At 47.7% G+C, this 12908-nt stretch overlaps 1 long non-coding RNA gene across 1 annotated transcript; it reads left to right on the top strand.

The window, feature by feature from the left end:
- The first annotated feature begins 1049 nt into the window (after window positions 1–1049).
- On the top strand, window positions 1050–12428 carry LOC120101638 (uncharacterized). The gene is made up of 5 exons (XR_015683748.1): window positions 1050–1360; window positions 1913–2387; window positions 5175–5245; window positions 11301–11434; window positions 11843–12428. It is a non-coding gene; the product is annotated as an uncharacterized LOC120101638 (long non-coding RNA).
- The last annotated feature ends 480 nt before the right edge of the window (window positions 12429–12908 follow it).

Genomic DNA, 12908 nt, shown 5'->3' with positions numbered 1-12908 from the left:
GAACTTGACTCTGACCAGGAGCTCAGAAATCTCTGGAAGACGGGAATGAAGAACCATGAGACAGCAACCACATGAGCACTAATGGTGTCAGCAAGACCTTCACCACCATCTTCCCTTCTGAATTCCTGTAGTCCAGGAGCCTGGGCTTTGCGTGGCAAAAGTGAACCATTTCCTTCTTTCCTGGTGCCAAAGTGTAGAAGTCAGATCTGTAGACATTCAGGAAATTTGTCTCATTTCGTTAAGGCTCCATGCAGCAGGTCATGGTTGAAGTGCAGCTGCGGGGAAGGGCACACTAGCTGTGGGGACAGTAAGCAGCTACAAGCAGCACAGGATGGTGGGCCACCTGCCTTGTGTGGGAGCCATAGGCAGAACCTGTGCTTGTAAAGCTTCCCTGGGTCCTTCTTCCTTGGTGAAGCCCAGTGCACATGGCTGCCTGTGCCTGAGGGTGGAGCCAGGGTAGGCTGAGTCAGCAGACTGACAGTATTCCTCTGGCAGTGGCTTGCCAAAAATCGCCCTTCTACTCCTAGGAAGAATCAAGGAGTGGCTAGGTCTATCCTGAGGTCTTCTCCAGGTCCCCAGTGACACAGTCTGAGGGTGAGCTGAGGGACTGCTGGGAATGGAGTAGCCTGCAGTGTTTAGATGTGAAGACAAGGACCTAATCTTTCAAAACACCTCAGACATTGCTCTAAAGGCTTTGGGCTGCCTCTTAGCTAGGTTTAGGGATACTGTGTCCCTCTGCAAGCTCACTTCCCCCTACCCTGTCTCTCTGTCTCTGTCTTGCGCCCCTTCCCCCCAAAATGCCTGGTTGGCACCTCAAGAAAGCCTAGGAAGTTCCAACAAAGAGTTAACCTGCCCCTAGTGGTATCCCACCAGACCCTCTGAACCAGCCTTCTGTGCTTCCCCTGTGTGTACCCTCAGGACTGCCACTCACTCGCACTTGCTGCCTCTGCCTTGTACACAAAGGCTGCCTTGTTTCTGGCCGAGCTGGAGTCACATGTTTTCACTCTTAACCAGAGCTTTAAAACGAAACAGCCACCCTCTCTGGCCCCAGATGACCCTGTTTACGTCTGTGGAGCCAATTCCAAACAGCTACAGTAGCGAAAACTGCTTTCTAGGGGGACCTCTTGACTGTCTGTGTAGAGAGAACAAATCTTCACTTTGTATAAAGGAAGGACTTTAAGGAGTTTAGGGAAATGCCTTAGAGGGGAAAATACTAGGAAGCCAGCAGCTGGCCACAACTTCTCTATTTTCTAAAGTATCTCTTACAGGAGACCCCAGGGGCCAAAGAGAAGGCTTGCAAGAAACAAAAGGATGAGTAGAGTTTTAAGGGCTAAGAAGCAGAACCTTCCCAGTATTCCTAGTAAGATCCTATTTTGTTTAACCCTTGAAGAAAGTTCTTTCTTTCTTTCTCTCTCTCTCTTTTTCTTTCTTTCTTTCTTTTTTAAGAAAAACAAGTTTTTGTTTTGTTTTGGTATGTGTGTGAATGTGTATGAGTGTGTATGAATGTGACTGTGTGTATGTGTGTGAATGTGTGTGTGTGAATGTGTATGAATATGTGTGTATGTGTATGTATGTGTGAATGTGTGTATGTGTGTGAATATGTATGAATGTGTGTGTATGTGTGTGTGAATGTGTATGAGTGTATGTGTGAATGTGTGTGTGAATGTGTGTGTGTGTGTGTGTGTGTGTGTGTGTGTGTGTGTGTGTACACGTACACAGTGAGTTAATGAGCCATGCTCTTTGTTTGGTGTTACTAAGAGGAGGAAAGAAAATTTTCTTTCCTGGTGTAGGGGAATGACCTGCTAAACTGTGGAGACTTCTAGAAATGTGTCAGGTCTGGTTGAGAAGGACCTGTTTTATTTTGTTTTTGTGTTTGTACCCTAAAGATTCCTTTCTTTCTCTTTGTGAGTAGTGACCTGTGCTCACTGTGAAGGAAGCTAAGTTTCCTATGATTGTTCTGATTCTGATCAAAGTGGTAGAAGTTGAAGGAGAAACACCAGAGCCCAGGAGTGCTGGTAACACTAGAGTTCCAGGTGAGGTGTCACTCATGAACCACACACACACCAGGAAGAACCGACACTTGCTGTCTTCTGTGTATCCCGAGAAAACAGTGGGCCACAAATATGGAGCCAGAAGGTGGCTCCATGTCCTAGGGTCTGGAGAACTTCTTCAGGCAAGGAATAGCAAGTGACTTTCCTTCCCGTGATGATGCAGAGAAAGCAGGCGACTCCCTTCCGAAGGACCCTGCTGCTGCATCTGGTCTTAGCAGAAGAGTCTGCAGCAGCTGAGCAGTGTACACGCACACAGGAGGAAAACGCCACAGCAAGACTTGCTCTCCCTGGCCTTGGGCATCTCTCAGAAAGTTGCATTACTGCACTTGTGCAAAGGTAAGTAGAGAGGGAAATGCAGCCCAGAGGTGAAAGAGTAAACAGGATGGCAGGAGTCATGGTGATTCTGGCGGAGACAATGGCGCTCACTCAACACCGTGAAATCTAAGCAGAAGTGAAGTTGTCACCTTTGAACTAAGGCAGAGAGCAATTATAGGCTGTGCTGTACTCATCTTCCTGTTCCTGTGACTCAAAGGGCCTCTTCTTCTAGGAGTGTGCTCACAAAATGGGGTAGCCTCTGCCACCATTTTTTTTTTTCATGTGAAACAGAGCCTCTGGCCAAACAATGTATAGCCAAGAGAAAACTAACCTCCTCGTATTTGTGTGTGTCCTTTGGAATGCAATGTACCCTGTCCCATCTGACTGACACATTCATGAAGGGACTGTGGGTTGTCCCCTGCTCTCCAATCCCCCCTCCCCCACCTCCATTTGTTTTTAGGGCCTTGCTTTGTAGCTGGCTTGGAATTTGGTTTATAGACCAGGCTGGCCTTAATCAAGCTCACAGAGATCCACTGGCTCTACCTCCTAAGTTCTGGGATTAAAGGTGTGCACCAGCACGTCTGGTTTCTTCATGCAGTCTTACTACAGAGCCCAGCCTGGGCTGATTCTCAGTCTTCCTGCCTTACTCACCCTAGTGCTGGATCCCAGACATGAACCACTGTGCTTGTCTTCTGTGAGTACTTGAAACTGCTGTTTTAAACGATGATGTCTGGGTATGGTGGTAAACTGCCACAATCCCAGCCACTTGGAAGGTTTAGGTGGGAGGAACAGGGGGTTCAAGGCCAGCCTAGAGTGAAAGACCTGTTCCTTACAAGTAGGTAAGCAAGCAAAAGCATAAGGGGATCTTGGCAATTTAGTTATGCATCAAAAGGTTCCTTAAGGAAGAAAAAGGACCACATTACACTCTGATTAAAATTAATAAAATATACACATCTTTAATACAAAATGTTTGTACAAATGGTCAGCGTCCGTACACCTTAAACACAAGACTTACTGGTCAATTTCTCTCTTTGTCTTGTCTTGTATCGTTTCCTCCCTTCCTTCCCCTCCCCTCTCCTCCCCCCTGAACCCCCAGCCCAGGCTGATCTTGAAGTCACCTTCTAGTCAAGGATGCTCTTGAACTTGTACCTCCTGCCTCCATTTCCCAAAGTTCTGGGATTAGAGATGTGTGTCTCCATATTCAGTTTGTGATCTCGCAGCTTTGTGCCTTCTAAGCAAACACTTTACCAACTGAGCCAGTCTCTCTGTCTGTCTCTCTGTCGTCTGTCTCTCTCTTTCTCAGTTTCTGTTCTTCCTAATTTTTGGGCTACTGTGCAATCTCATAAATTTACTCTCTGTCTTCAGCTGACCACTTCCCGGCTGAGAAGCCCTATGCAAACTTCATTGTAATTATAGCTACTTAGCCTTTTAAATCCATTCGATTATTTGTTCTCTCTCTCTCTCTCTCTCTCTCTCTCTCTCTCTCTCTCTCTCTCTCTCTCTCTGTGTGTGTGTGTGTTTATCATGCATGTCTATCACAATGTGCATTGCCTGTTGCCTGAGGAGGCAAGAAGTCTTCACATCCTTCACATCCCCTGGAGCTGGAGTCCCAGATGGCTGTGAGCCACCATGTGGGTTCTGGGAACAGAACTTCTTTCTCTGGAAGAGCAGTCAGTGAGTTGTGACTTCAACCGCTGAGCCATCTCTCCACCTTAAGATATTTGGGTTTTATTCATTGATCTTATGATTTGCCAATATTTGTACTTATGATTACATCTCCTTTCTTCCTTCTGTAGGTCTATAGCCCAGACTGGCTGCAAACTCACTAAGAATCCAACAATTACCTTGAACTTTAGATCCTCCCGAATGCTGGGATTCTAGAATCCATACAGTATGATTTATGAAATACTGAAGATCAAATTCAGGGCATTGTGCATGCTAGGCAAGCATTCTACCAACTGGGCTCCATCCCTAGATCAATCGATCATTCATTCATTCTCTCTTTTGAGACAGAGTTTCACTGTGTGATTTTGATTGGCCTAGAATTTTTTTTTTTTTTCAGAACAGAGGTAGGGGAAGTGAGAGATTTGCCTTACCTCCTGAGTGCTGGGGTTAGAAGCATACTTCACCATGCCCAGCGTCTGATTAATTCTTTAGAAAATACTCCTAAGCTCGATGTCTGGATAATAATTTTAAGGACTACTAAATGTTAGAATAAATAAAGCTTCTATGGACACAAGAGTTCATTCCTCACTCACGTCTGTTTAACGTCTGTGGCCTACAGCCTTCCCGTGGTTGTTCAAGGACTCAAGCCACATCTAGCTTATTGTGCTGTCACCATCAGCAAGTTCTTGTAAAAGCCACTAAGTGTGGAAAACACAGGGTAGAGACCGCACACCAGGCTTCTCAGCTTAGAAGGAATGGGAGCCACTCTTCCATCAGGGAGGGAGGGCTGGTTACAGAGGGCAGCACTTTCCTCCAGGAAAACTGAAGACTACAGCTACTGGCCAGGTAGCCAGTTCCCAGTACACTTATTGCGTGGGTTTTTTCTGGAAAGAATGAATAAATGTCTACTCACCACCGATAGGGAATCACGGACAGACCAACGTGACAATTCTACCCAAGTCTTGCCTGATGAACCAATGAGTTTATGGGGCTCACTTTCAGGAACATGCATTACTTACAGGAAGAATGGGTACCCACAAACAGCTGTGTCGTCACAAAGTCTCATCCCAGCGTGGGTGATGACTTCCCCATAGCCACATAGATGGCTCGCCCCCCTAGCCTTCCACTTTCCATATTCTCTAGGAACCTCCAAGATCACATGAAGCTGGGGGAGAGCAATGTGAAGCTTGGAGGAGGGGCAGCTAGAATCTCAGGTGAGCATCTAATGACTCTCTCTCTCCCTGTCTTCCAGTTAACAAGCCTGAAATTGAGCATGGCTTGTGGGTAATCAGTTGCTCTTGATTAGGATGATAATGGCAGACACGCTCTGAGGGGAGCGTCCCTCGGGACCTGTGTGCTGTGAAAGGCCACTGGATTATAGACAGCTGTTATCTCCGGTCACAGTGGTATGGGTTTCTCAAGAGCCATTGATTTGCCTGTCTCCAGGTTGTCTTTTGTTACATCCGTAGCACCTTTTCCTGTTATTTCCAGTATATGATGGTCCTACCTCAAATGCAAAGTGGAGCGCAGTACTATGACCTGAAACGTTTTTATTTTGCTCGTGAAGAATGAAAGGATGCCATACCGTTATATAGTGCACACTTCCTTATTTTCTAAAAGAATGAGGAATATGTGCATGCTTAATTGGGATTTTCTTCTGTTAATTGTCTCTTGGTATTTTGCTCTTTTTTGTTGGGGACAGGGAGGGACAAGGTCTTAATATGTAACCTAGGATAGCCCTTCATTTGCAATCCTTTCACCTCAGCCTCCTGAATATTGATATTTCAAGTATTTTGTTTACTACCGTGCCCACAAGTATTTAATTTCTTAGCTTAGGGTGCTAGTATTTATTGTCTATTTATAAGTCATTTATAAATTGTTATTTGTTCTATAATCTCATCTATGTGAGTTCCAAGATTTTTAATATACTCAAATCACTCATACCTTTTCTTTATGACTTCTGTTTTATGCTTCTAAATTGTTTTGTATAAAAATATGGAAGTGGGGGCTAGAGAGATGGTTTCGTGGTTACGAACATTGGCTGCTTTTGCAGAGGACCTGGGAATGATTCTCAGCACCCACATGGTGGCTCACAACTGCCTCTGTATCTTCCGTTCCAAGGGATCCAACACCCTCTTCTGACCTCTGGAGACACTAGACATACATGTTGTGCACAGATATATATGCAGGCAACGCAACATATCCATAAAATAAGAATAAATAAATCTTTAGAAAAAAGAAAGACAGAAATTCAAATGGGGGGGCATCATTCTGTGGTAGAGAATGGTTCAGGATGTGTGAGGCCCTGGGTTCGATTCCGAGCACTGATCAACAGTGACAGCAAAAATTTAAATGTTTACCTATAAAAGCTTCTAGGTCCCCCCTTCCCCCATTCTAGGACAAGGTTTCTCTGTGTAGCCTTGGCCATCCTGGAACTTACTCTGTAGACCAGGCTGGCCTCTGCCTTCAGAGTGGTGGAATTAAAGCTGTGCCTCAGCAGTGCCTGGCTAAGCTTCTATTTCTTTCTTTTTTTTTTTTTTTTTGGTTCTTTTTATCGGAGCTGGGGATTGACCCAGGGCCTTGCGCTTCCTAGGCAAGTGCTCTACCACTGAGCTAAATCCCCAACCCCTAAACTTCTATTTCTTTAAAGTGCTTTGCTTCTGCTGGGTTTGGAGACATCTGCCTGTGAGCCCAGCACACTTGCAGGAGGCCAAGGCTAAAGAATCTCTTAGCTTAGGCTAGCCTGGGCTACCGAATGACAGAAGACCTTGTCTCAAAAAGCAAGCAAGCAAATGAAGAGACATTGCTACCCCTTCAGTCATTTATTCAAACTTTTACTCAGAACCCTCCCCTTCTTTGATGATGGAAATTCCCCATCCTCCCTCCTCTTCTCTGTTGGGGCATGGGAAGTCTTTTTGCTGACTCATTTGTCCTCTGCCCCACAATCCAGAACCCCTTTCTCTGAAGTTCACATAAATACTCTCGTGTTTTCTGAGTCTTGTCCACAAGGTTCACCCTTGTGGCTTCTCTAAGAACCAGCCCCCTTGCTTCTCGGAATATAGATCAGAGTGTGTCCTAGGACTCACTGTTCACCTGATCTCCTGGCCTGCCTATCTATTTAGAGCCATCTCTGGAGAGGGTGGGCTTCTCTGGAAAGGGTGAACTTGGAGCTCTGTTTCTCCCCGGGCATGGAAAACAGTTGCCCCAGAAGGGTACAGGGAGGGTGAACAGCAGGGCCTCCTCTCCATCCACAGGTCATCTTTAGTGGAGGAAGGAGACGGAGGGAGGGCAAGGGTGGCAGTGAGCACTCACTGAGCCAGCATGGATCCTTGAGCACTGTGTAGGTTTTCTAGGGGTAGTTAGAATGGATCCAGTCCGGTTAATGCCTTAGAGAACCAGGCTCTCCCCATCAGAGAGTTGTGGTCTTGACTGACAGCAAGAAACGACAACATTCTCAGGTCTGAGACCCCTTCTGAGAGGCCTAGGATCAAAAAGATTTTCCCTGTGAATGGGCTCAGTAGTTAAACTTCCTCAGAAAGCCAGCTGTGGGACACATTCTCATGGCATGGGTGGCCAGGAAGTGCAACCTGGGGAAGCAAGTTCTTGAACAATCCATGAACTTTTCCCGGGTTGGTGGCTATGGGTGTTGTGAAGTTAGTGCCCAGAAGCTGTCTCTCCCTCCCAAAAGCCCGCTCCAGATGACCCCTCTGCTCTCAGGATGCTCCTGTGACCTGCTAGGGGGAAGGGGAAGGGGAAAGGGAAAGGAAAGGGTATTTTCCTCGAGAGATCAGGGCAGGGGACCAGCAGGGAAAGCTGCCTGTCTGGAGAGGAAACTAGAGGGGAGACTGAAACTCTTTGAACTTCTCCCAGGAGCTGACGGGAAAGTTGCACAAACACCATCAGGCTCAGCCAGGATGTGAAGGGAGCAGCCAGGATGAAGTAGCTCCTTTGAAGGCTTCCCACCCGCCCGGCCTTAGGGCTGAGGAGGGAGGAATAACCCTCCCCATCACCTGACAGCCACTGGAAGCAGGCTGCTCTGTGGTTGAGTAAGAAGCAGAAGCTGTGGGTTAGCACCAACAGGGGAGGCAGGTGGAGCTGCAGGAGGGCCAGGGCAGCCATGGCCCAGAGGACTGGAGATCCGCTATGGCCTTAGGCAGAGCTATGAGCTGAGCCAGCTACCTGTCCTGTGGGACACAGAGCCAAGGGAACATGTTTAGGCTCCTTGTTTAAAAAAAGAAAAAAGAAAAAAGGATGGCTTGTAGGCTGGTGTTAATTAAACCAAGCCCAGAACCCTTCTGAGCATGGGGCCCTGAGGAACTAACTGTACTGGGGTGGAGTGAGGGGCTGAACAGAGAGGAGAGGCCTGTGTGAAGGGAAGGTGAGTCTGGACTGCATGGGAAGGGGTGGGAAGGGCTCCCTGAGGAGTTCTTTCTAACTTTCCGACAGGACTTCACATCTCTGAAACCATATAACGAAGGTGACAATTTTATGGGCCAAGTTATGCGTAGCACATTTTATGTTCCTAAGCGGCCTAAGTGCTTTTTGTAGGTCCTTCAAGGACACTAAAAAGTAAGTGTTGGGGGTGGAGTGATAGAAAGCTTGAGCCCTTGCTGCTGCTCCTACATAGGATGTAGGTTCGGTTCCTGACACCCATGTCAGGGGTCTCACAACCAACTGTAACTCTAGCTCCAGTGGCATACTGTGATTGTTTTGGCCTCTGAGGGCACCTGTGCGCGCGCGCACACACACGCGCGCGCGCGCGCACACACACACACACACACACACGCACGCACGCACGCACGCACACACACACACACACACACACACACACATTAAAATGAAAATAAATCACTAAAAAGTTTATCCCTCAGTTTGGCATGGCGGCTCCTGGTTGTAATCTCATCAAGAAGCTTAGGTAGGATTATTGCCTGGAACTGGCCTACAGTGTCTCAAAACCAAAACAAAGAAAGAAGGAAAGAAGAGAGGAGTAGGAGAGTTGGCTCACTGGTAAATGGTTTCCATGAAAGCACCAGGACCTGAGTTCAGATTCCCCAGAATCTGTCTGCATGAAAAGCTGGGCATAGAGAGCCTCTGTGTGCCAGGACTCCCGGCTGAGGGTGTGGGAGTGGCCAAGGCAGGCAGACCTGGAAGCTCGGAAGCTCCATAGACAGCTAGCCCAGTCAAATCAAAGAGTTTCAGGTTCAGTGAGAGCGCTCCCAAAGCAGAAGCAGGCGGATCTCTGTGAGTTCAAGGCCAGCCTAGTCTACAGCGTGAGTTCCCGGGCTACACAGAGAAACCATGTCTCAAAGAGCTAAAACAAAACAAAACAAAACAACAACAACAAAAACTCACCCCTATCCCCACTGCACCCTCACCCACCAAAAACCATAGAGGTGGAAGTGACTCAGAGGTTAAGAGTGCTTGCTGCATTTGCAGAGGACCAGGGTTCAGTCCCAAGCTCCCTGCATTGTTTTCTGTTTTGAGACCATCACTCCAGGCTTCATTTGCTGGGTCACACATTCTCCTATCCACCTGCCCCCCCTCAAGCTCAGAGCTCCCCTCAGGTGTCAAGTCAGTCATGTTTCAAACTTCCTCTGGAAACCAGAGCTCACAAAAGGAGGGGAAGGTGAGGGAAATATAGGATGAAGAGTTCTGAAGCCTGCGGGAGTAGCACCTGTGCTCTCCCTCCAAGACTATAGATCTCCTCAGAATGAGAAGTCAACTTCCGATGGACACACTATTGCTGGTTGGCCCTAACGAGGCCACGGGCTGACATCATCTAAGTCAAGAAGGCCTATTTCCCAGCATGCTCCACTGTCCACTGGACAGCTTCACAGAGCCCAGCTCCCTGCGCCTCAGGGTGAAACTGCTGCGGTAGATAGAATACTAGTTCTCCTACAGGCCTTTCTGGGCACAGGAAAAGAAACCCTTTCAGCTGGCAGACTCCAGCCAAGCTCTGTCCCCACTGCTGGAGGACATGACCTGTTTCATACACCCAACCTTCAATCCCCCTAGTCTGTGAGGCCCAGATCAGCCTGTGACAGAAGAGACCTGATCAAGAACAGACTTGGGAAGGATCAAAAATCAGGGCCCAGGGTGTATGCGTGTGTAGGGGCAACTGGTAATTCCACCCCACCTGCAGTGCTGGTGGAGGTGGGAGCCCAGCCAGCGGGTGACAGTGAGCGCCCAGGGGAGGCCTCGTGCCCTCTCTGTGAGGGTGACTGAATCTGCCAGCTGTGGGGCTTGTCCGTGCCAAGTCTGCCCTGGCTCCGTCTAGTCGTAATCGATGCTGGCGCCAGGCCAGGCCCCCTGCCAGCTCCGGTCACACTCGGCTAGCGCGAGAGGCCCAGCCCATTAACTCCTAGCCAAGGCCCATTGTCTGGGTCCCTGCCCGGTGGTTTATTTACTCCAGGCTGGACGGGAGGTGGCGGCCAGTGGGCGGGAGAGGATGGGGTGGCAGGGAAGGCCGGAGTGGGGCAGCCTTCAGAGCCCCAGGGCAGGGGCTGCTGTTGGGGCTTTTGTTGTGATTTTAGAGGCTTTGAAAGATTGCTGGTAGAAGCAGACGCACTTCCAAGCCCACCTCAGGGGTCTTCTCAGAGGTGCAGGCTCTGCAGACTATAGACCTTACACCCCACCCACGACCTGTACACACCACTCAACCTCAAAGCCCCTTGAAGTTTTTTTTACTTGTTTTTTTAACCTCGAACATCCTCTTTAGCTTTTTAAGTTGGCATTTAAATCTTTTTATCCCAAGGTCATCTTTTCCAGCGTCTTAGGAACACATGCCTTTATTATACAGAATAGTCAAGAAATTTTAGAGGAAAATTATTAGTGACATTGTACAATTAAAATTTAACATCTTTCTTTTTTCTTTTCTGTTTTGTTTCAATTTTTCATTGCATCTACTTACTTATGTGTATGGTGTGAGTGGCTTGTGTCCTGGAAGGTAAGAGGACAGCTTTGATCCTCCCCTTTCCTCTTGTGGGTCCTGGGGATCAAACTCAGGATGTTAGCTTTGGCAGTAGACACCCTTCACGGTTGGAGCTGTTCACCTGGCTTGATTTCTCACTCATTTGTTTGTTTTGTTTGAGACAGAGTCTCACTCCCTAGCTGAGGCTACCCTGGAACTCATTATATATAGCCCAGGCTAGCCTCTAACTCACTTGTGGCCAGCCTCCTGCCACAAGTGCTGGGATTATAGTGTGAACTAGTGGATTTCTTTTAAATAGCCATTGCCGGCTAAATATCGCAGCCTTCTTTCTTCCCCAGAAGTTTGACACTGAATAAAAATGCGGACATGACCACTTTCCTATGTATAATTAAGGAGAAAGATTTTATTGTGGACACGTTGGAGAGAACAGCCAGAAGCATCTGCAAGAGTCCAGACTGACCATGGCCTACAGGTTAGACTGGGCCATGGGGGCATAGGGGTGGGGCGGAAAGGGGGCCTGGGCTAAGAGAGGAACCAAGAGGCCAAGAGAAGGCATAGTCAAAATGGCTGGGTTTTATAGGAAAAGAAAAACTGGGAGAAGGGAAGGGAAGCTCAGAGGCTGGAGATGGTTAGGGTAGAGAAGTGTGAAGAGAGCATCTGTAACGAATGCTTGCAATGCTGAGACCTGGCAGCCAGTGTCTGCTTTGATATGTAACACACACCACTCGATGTCCATTTAAAAGTTATAGTGGAACAAACTAACCTTTTTATTTATCTTTTGGAAACAAGATCTTACTGTGTAGTACAGGCTGGCCTCAAACTGAAGATCTTCCTGCTTCAACCTCCCAACTAATCCCTATTATTTATTTATATATTGAAGACAGGATTTCTCTGTGTAGCCCTGGATATCCTGGAACTTGCTCTGTTAAGAGAGAGTTTCCTGAGTCCAGCCATCTCAGGAACCGAGTTCCACCTTGCTGGCAGGATCAAAACTGAGTTCACGTTCCCAGGCCCCAGAATCCAGGTCCTGGCCTGCTTCTTCATGTTTGTCCATTAACCAAGACAGGATGCAAAGAAGGAAGATGCCGCTATCCCGTTATCTAGACTAAGGCACACAGCCCATAACTGTGCTGCCTGTCTTGACTTATTGACTCCATGCAGCTTGCCTCTCCTTTGGTCCCTTATCACCCTAAATTCCAGACTAGAGTCCAGGAGGGGGCCTGACGGCAGCAGCTGAATCAAGGACCCTGAAACCAGGTGACCCGGATAACCAGAGACCAATGTTAACTTCCATGCTTAACCCCTGATGTCAAAATATGATCGGTCAATGCAACAGCCCTCCTCACTCCCCCTCATTTTTTGTTCCCATCCTATAAAAATGTTGTACAGTCTCCCTTAGGGAACGAGGTTCAGATCCTAAACTGGCTGCCTCCCAGGGCACTCAGAAAATAAAGCTTTCATTTGAAGCTTCTGTATCTGGAGTGAGTTTTTTTGACTTCCACCTCGAACCCAACGGCTCTGTAGACCAGGCTGGCCTTGAACTCAGAGATCTGCCTGCCTCTGCCTCCTGAGGGCCGGGACTAAAGGGATGCAAGATCATTTGTGGGTGTGCTGTTTGTTTAGTTTAATAAAAAATATGAAAGTTTAATTCTATTTTTAACTATGTGCATATGTGGAGGGTGTGTGTGCGTGTCCAGGAATGTACATGTGTGAGGGCAGGTGCCCTTAGAGTCCAAAAGAGGGCATCTGATCCTCTGCAGTTGGACTTACAGGCAGTTATAAGCTGCCAGGTATGAGTAGCAGGAAGCAAACTTGAGTCTTGTGCAACTGCAGTGATATTTAACTCTTTATACCCCGCACCAACCCCGGGTGGACTTAAACTCCTGATTCTCTTGCCCGCACCTTCCGTGTGTCAGTCCAAAACTTTAACACTTTTCTTTCTTTCT

The sequence above is a fragment of the Rattus norvegicus genome, chromosome 3, assembly GCF_021556685.1.
Source record: "Rattus norvegicus strain SHRSP/BbbUtx chromosome 3, alternate assembly SHRSP_T2T, whole genome shotgun sequence".
NCBI classification, from domain to species: Eukaryota; Metazoa; Chordata; class Mammalia; order Rodentia; family Muridae; genus Rattus; species Rattus norvegicus.
The sequence above is the reverse complement of the archived record's forward strand: the minus strand, read 5'-3'. Positions and strand labels throughout refer to the sequence as shown.